The following is a 7,457-nucleotide window of genomic DNA, read 5'->3' on the forward strand; positions in this document are numbered from 1 at the left end:
TCACTAAAATTGTAATTAACGGTGAATGCCTGGAAAATGAATATGATATAGCTAATGTCCTAAATAACTTTTTTATACAAAGTATTGTTGAAATTAATGATAGCATCGAAGAAATTGTAAATGGGGATGAAATAAGCGCAAATCATAGTAATCCATTTGAAACATTTAAATTTACTGACATTGCAGTGGACGATATTATTATTATCACAAAATCACTTAAAAACAAATATGGCGGCGACAAGCTTTTATCGGAGGGTGTCGTTAAAGATGCCATGACATATACTGCTAATTTCTACAAAGACATAATTAACGAATCCTTAAACAGCGGTATTGTACCTAGTTACTGGAAAATTTCAACAATAATACCTGTTGAAGAAGTAAAAAATACAATGAAACCTGAGGAACTACGTCCAATTAACACGTTACCTACAGATGAAAAAATTATGGAGACAGTGGTGAAGGATCAACTTGTGGCATACTTAGAGAAGCACAATGTGATTATCCCAGAACAATCGGGATTCAGGAAGAGCCATTCTTGTGAAACAGCGTTGAATATGGTAATTGCTGATTGGAAAGAAGACATGGCGGACATAAAATTTACGGTGTCTGTCTTCTTGGATTTAAAACGGGCTTTTGAAACTGTCGATAGATCTGAGCTATTGGACGTTATGTTTAAAATTGGTATAAGAGGAAAGGCGTTGGAATGGTTCCGGAGTTATTTGGGTGACAGAAAACAGAGAACGATAATTGGAAAGGAGGTTTCATCAGTGGTGGATGTTAACATTGGTTTACCACAAGGCTCGGTCTTGGCGCCAATATTGTTTACATTGTATATCAATGATATCAAAAGATGCTTAAAATATTGTAAAATACGTCTATTTGCGGATGATGCATTGCTTATCATAAGTGAAAAATATGCAGAATGTGCCATGCTGAAAGTACAAGAAGACCTGGACTCGCTATATAAATGGTTATGCTTTAGAAAACTGAAATTAAATGTCGAAAAAACTAAGTTCATGATATTTTGTAAAAACACTAATATCATAAGTAACAATAGTTTAAATAATATTACGCTGAAGGTAAAAAACATGGAAATCCAAAGAGTAGACAAAATTAAGTATTTAGGAGTTTTGATTGATGATAATCTAAATTTTGGAGAGCATGTAACTTATCTGGAAAGGAAAATTGCACAGAAAATAGGCTTCATGTATAGAACATGTAAACATATCAGTCAAAGTCATAAAATATTGGTATATCGTTCAATTATTGAACCACACTTTATTTATTGTCCTACTATTCTGCTATTAAGTAATGATATATATATTAAGAAACTTCAAATACAGCAAAACAAGGCAATGCGATTTGTTTTAAAATGTCCTCCAAGAACGCCAAAAATTGTAATGCTCAATAGATTAAACTGGCTTAGTATTAAACAGTCAGTTAGTTATTTCACATTGAAATTTATACACCAACTTAGGTTAGGAATGTTACCGAATTACCTGAGTAGTAAAATACATTATAATCATGAAATCCACAATTATGGAAAAAGAAATTGCAATAATATAAGACTGCCTAGAATAAGAACTGAGTTCGCCAAAAGGTCTCTTGAATATTTAGGGTATAAAATGTATAATGAGTTACCTTCTGATTTGAAAGACTGTGAAAATATTAGTAAGTTCAAAGAAAAATTGTTTTTATATTGTACGTCACTAAATGTGACATGAGTATTTATGTTTAATCTCTTATTTTAGCCTAAACTAGGTCTTAAAGACCGTAATAATAAATAAATAAATAAATAAATATTAAGAGTTAACCCTAGGCGAAACTACGCCTTGCACGAGATATGCAAACAAAAGTGTGGCTATTTTATGTATCTCTATTTCTTTTCAGCAGACGCAGCACTACCAATTCGAAAGACCGGGGTTCGAAGCCTCTCTGGAGTAAGTGAAGGAGGGGCAATCCCTCCGCAAGGAGCTACTCCTGAAAATTTTTGAACGGTCTGCGAGATCTTGAGGCAAAAACCCCGGATCTTTCCGAAATGGCCAACACGTTGATTTCATTAAATACATACAAACTAAACCTTTCCTAAATATTATTTTTTTAATAGAAAAATCAAGCTTTTTAAAGTAAGAAACACGGCGTACGCCGGCACGCCGCCGCCGCCGATAAAGTGATCGGCGTAAACCTCTAATACCCTCGGTCTTTTGAAATGCCGATGGGTAACCCCCTTCCCTACGATCGCGGATGTAATAATGGATGACATTTTAAATAGCACATACCCTGAGCTCAAAAACAAGCAGCAAGTAATTAAGTTTCTAGTAAAGTATGTGGACGACATATTGGTCATTGTCCAAAGAGAGAATGCAAATATTATACTTAAACACTGAACCAGTACCATAGCAGACTACAATGCACTATGGAAATGAAAGAAAATAATAGCACACATTTTCTAGATGCCCGTATATATAAAATAAAAAATAACATTAGATTGGTAAACTAAGCCAACAGCATCTGGGCGTCTAATAAACTATTTTTCCACACAACCGCGCAAATATAAAATTAATACAGCCAAAGGCCTTAAACACAAAATATTGACTATAAGACATCAGCAATTTCATGACGCCAACATAAAGAAAATACAATTGACGCTAAAAAGATATAATTACCCTGACTACCTTATATCTGACCTTATTTTAAAAAAAAAAAATATAGCTTTTTAAAGTAAGAATACCGGCGTACGCCGGCGCGCCGCCCACGCCGCCGTTTATAAAAGAGCCTACGCCGCCGCCGCCGATAAAGTGATCGGCGTAAACCTCTAGTAAGTATGTATGTATGTAAATATGAAAATGTACAAAGAGCATAAAAAATGCAGAAAACAGTAAGTAAATTCTTATTTTACAGGGTGTTTGAAAAAGGTGAGTTAAGTAAATTAATTTAAGTAAATTTAGGTATTTTAACAAAAGGAATGTATCTTAGCACAGGTAAGTATTTTAGCAAAATGATTTTAGTTAGATTTAAGGAATTTAAGGTAAGTACATATGTGGTTTTAAGAAGTGCATGTTTTAGTTAAATTTTACAAGGTAAGTTATTCTAAGGTAAGAATATATATAAGTGTAAATTCATTGTAAATTCGTTTTCATATTAAATTCATTATTATATTATAATTGAGTAATTAGGGAAAATTTTTAAAATTCAATCAAATTTGAGTTCGTCTCCAACAAATGGTATTAAGTTTCCGGCTCATGTTACGCGTACTCTTTATATAAATTTTATAGATAGCCTCTTAAGTTGTAATCTCATTCAAATTAATAAAGTATTTAATGCACTTGCTAAGCTTTTAGCCCCGACGGGCTTTATTGCGCCATGTTGCCAGGCCGCAAACCCAAATACACCGGGCATCCTAATGCTTACCCAGGGACGACCAGTCCCAGGGCCAAAACAGCAATTGCGTCCTAGCCTCTCACAACCCAGGCAAATTTATCGAGAGAACGTGACCTTATAAGACAGCTCGATCCCGGCGACGGGACATAAACGAACACATTGTTGTTGTTGTTGTTGTTGTAGCGAAAGGTTGCTTCCCGAAAGCTTTGGGGAGTGTTATCGATGTGATGATCCTTTGCCGGATATAGATCCGGTACGCTCCGGTACCACAGCACGATTAAGGTGCTAGCCCGACCATCTCGGGAACGATTTATGTGGCCACATTGAACCTTAAGGCCATTTCCCCCGCCCCACCCCCAAGTTCCATGAGGAGCTTGGGGTAACCAGAGCCTTGTCTGCTAGTGAAACAGGATTTGCCGCGGATAGGTGAGGTTGACAATTGGGTTTGGAGAAGCTATACTATATTGCGCTGGCAACCTGAAGGGTTGCGCTACACAGCCCCTTGAATCTGGTATTTTAGTCACCTCTTAAGACAGGCATACCTACCGCGGGTATATTCTGATCCCCTAACCCGCTGGGGTAAACAACAACAGCAACAACAACGAACACATCAGAGTACTTGTGGATGAACATAAGCGGGCGAAATGGGAGGAGCATCTGAGAAGCTGTCACCTCTCTGCCGGTGTAGGTAAGCTTTGGTCCACCGTAAAGTCCCTATCGAATCCGTCCAAGCACAACGACAAAATTTCCATCGCCTTTGGCGATAAAGTTCTGTCGGTTGACAAAGCTAGACGGAGGGCCAACAGACACGCGCACAAACATAAATTACCGCCAAAGAGGTTGAGGATGTCATCGGTCAAGCTAAACAATCTAAAGGGGTGGGCCCTGACAGCATAGCCATGCCGATGCTTAAATATTTAGCACATGTCTTCAACCTCTCTTTCCACCTTAGTCATTCCCGAAAAATGGAAAATGGCCAAGGTGGTCCCGCTACTAAAATCTAGTCATATCGCCCGATATCTCTCCTATCGCCAGTAGCCAAGACGCTTGAAGCCATTTGCTCCCCTACTTCAAAGCAAATTTGCAGCTGAGCTGTCATCAGCTTAAGAAAACTCCATAGCACCACCACCGCGCTAAATGCCATTGGCACTCAGATAAATTGCGGTTTAAATCTAAACCCCCACCATAGAACAGTATTCGTTGCGCTAGACCTACCAAAAGCTTTTGATACGGTCAACCATGGCACGTTATTGCAAGACCTGTCCCCCAAGTCTTAAAAAGTGAACCGCAAATTTTCTGGGTTGACAGCAGGCATCGGTGCAATTTCGAAACGAAACATCTAAACCAAGAATAGTTGAACGGGGGGTACCACGGGGTCGTGTCCTATCCCCACTACTTTTGTTTAACTGCTACATATCAAAGCTACCTTCGCCACCAGATGAGTTACAATCGTTTCCTACGCCAATGACTGCACAATAATGGCCACAGGCCCAGAGATCGATGGATTTTGTAACAAAATAATCGGCTACCTTGATCTCTCCAGTTTCTTCACCTCGCGAAACCTGACATCACCGACTAAATCATCGGCGACCTTATTTACAACATGGACGTCCCAAATGTCGGCCATTTTGAACGTCCACGACAATGGCACTACGCTACCGTTGCTGTCCGTCGTTGGCGATTCGCTATAGTTTTGCGTTTGTGCCAGGGCTCCTGCTTCCAGAATATTCATAATGAGTTGAAAAGCAGTTTTCCGAAACGTCTCTAGGATTTTTGGACGTGCGTTCGCAGTTGTTGTTGTTGTTGTTGTAGCGAAAACGTTGCTCCCCGAAGGCTTTGCGCAGTGTTATGGATGTGATGGTCCTTTGCCGGATACAGATCCGGTACGCTCCAGTACCACAGCACCATTAAGGTGCTAGCCCGACCATCTCGGGAACGATTTATGTGGCCACATTAAACCTTCAGGCCATCCCCTTCCTCCCAAACCCCAAGTTCCACGATGAGCTTGGTTGACAGAGCCTCGTCTGTTAGTGAAACAGGATTCGCCGCGGATAGGTGAGGTTGACAATTGGGTTTGGAGAAGCTATATATTGGTAACCTGAAGGGCTGCGCTACACAGGTATTTTAGTCGCCTCTTACGACAGGCATACCTACCGCGGGTATATTCTGACCCCCTAACCCGTTGGGAAATGCGTTCGCAGTTAACCCTTTGTATTAGCAAATATTCGTTTTCATGTTGTACACCGACACCGAGTATTAATTTCTTCACCAAAGTTCTTATATTTTTCAAAAATGGTGCACTAATAGATAATGCAAACACATATCTGCATTTACATCCTTAGGCCACACTTATAAAAATTAACCTAGGAGTGTCAAACGCCGCTTTGGAGAACAAAATGAAGTCCGAGTAAAAAAACCTCCCCTAGTGGAGCGCCACTAGTTTTTTCTTTTTAAAGCAAAATTATCAAAATTACACCATTAAAATTGTCAACCTGTATCGCAAATATCTTCTGGCGGAGTTATCAATTGTTTTCCGCTTTCAGATTGTTGCTTTTTTTGGCTTGTATTGGCAGTCGACCGTCGTTTAAGACTATTACCAAGTTGACCAGTGCAAAGGAAACATTACCTTTTTTAAAATTTATAATCGTAAATCAGTCAATGACAATTCCCTCTTGGTTCACTCATAAACTTTAGCAAAACTGGAGAAATTCACTCGCTCAAAATTAGTTAGAATATTTGACAGTGGTACCATATGGCTTAAAACATTTAACATTATGGTAGTTTCCTGTTTAACTTTAATGGCTGTCTGAGCCTGCTGAAACTTCCCGTTTGCTTTATAGTCATTTTGTAAATTCAAAGAGGATAAATACAATAAGAGCCGTCACTTGTTATTCTGTGGCGAGTATCTCGCTGAAAATTGAAATGAAAATTGAATGTTTTCTGAGAGGGACATTTTTAATTGTCTGGCATTTATTCATGCGGCGTTGTCACTTTATGCAAACTTGTTTTATGGAAAGAGAATTAAATAAATTAATTCAATACAGTCGAAAAATAAACACAATTATCCCACGAAAATGTATAGAAGACATTTATAAACATCTCGCCCAAAAAAAAAGTAGCGACTACCTCTCAGTATACATCGAGTAAATGCCAAAAAAATAACGAGTGACGGCTCTTATTGTATTTATCCTCTTTGGTATATTTACCTATGCCATAAGCCCACGTATAAAGACAACAGCACATACAAGCCATTTGCTTCATGGCGTTCGTCGCTTTAGAATAACACAATGCGGTGCATAATAAAAACGAATGGAAGGGTATTTTTAGAGTTAGTGAGTTCTGTGCGTTAATAAGCACAGAGAAGTTGTGTAACTAATAAAGCTACAGCAGGTGATGTACCAACATTCAAAAAACAAAGTCTTTCTTGCATACAAATAAACTTTATAGTGTAAGTTTCAATTGATATTATGTTAAAATATATTTTGCTTGTTTAGTTCTACACATGATACAATTAACAGGTAGAAGCATAAATGAAAATGCAACCTTCTGTGTATTTTGTTGTTGCTAATCGTCGATAAGCTGTTAATCGTTCTTTAAATTTTTTCTGTCAAAATTGATAAAAGAAGATATATTTTTCTCTGAACAACAACAAAACAAAAGAAAATAAACTAATAAAAGTTGGTTTTTAATGAACTTTGAGGGATTAAAGGCTTTTTAACGCAGAAAAAGGTAATAAGCTGCTTTTAAAATGTTTTTGTTTATTTTATACGCCAACTAAATTACCGTTGACACCTAGCGTATCGCCAATCTATATATCTAGACGTCTTCGAAAACGCAACGGTAAACAATGGAAAGGACATATTCGGAAATTCCAGTGAAGATGAGGGTAAAAGTGCAGTTGAGGTGTCGACCGCTAACACGCTACCAAAAACATCGAGAGAGGTGTCAAACGACGCGTCTTGACATCAGTATTGCGCGGATACCTCAAATACACAAATCTAACAAATGCAGCGGAGAGAAGTACAAAAAAGGAATCAGAAACGAAATTCAGACAAAAAATGAACCCACAAGCATCA

The 7,457-nt window shown here is 38.1% G+C and overlaps 1 protein-coding gene across 2 annotated transcripts in view; it reads right to left on the bottom strand.

The window, feature by feature from the left end:
* The window catches only part of Fs(2)Ket (Importin subunit beta Fs(2)Ket), a 227,891-nt gene extending 221,664 nt beyond the window's left edge, over nucleotides 1-6,227 (bottom strand). Inside the window, exon 1 of one of the 2 annotated variants that reach the window (XM_067766287.1) lies at nucleotides 6,008-6,227. The gene's annotated coding sequence lies outside the window, so the exon portion shown is untranslated. The remainder of the gene's footprint in view (nucleotides 1-6,007) is intronic. The other variant, XM_067766286.1, reaches the window with a different exon arrangement.
* Nucleotides 6,228-7,457: the final 1,230 nt, after the last annotated feature.

The sequence above is a fragment of the Eurosta solidaginis genome, chromosome 2, assembly GCF_040869045.1.
Source record: "Eurosta solidaginis isolate ZX-2024a chromosome 2, ASM4086904v1, whole genome shotgun sequence".
Lineage (NCBI taxonomy): Eukaryota > Metazoa > Arthropoda > Insecta > Diptera > Tephritidae > Eurosta > Eurosta solidaginis.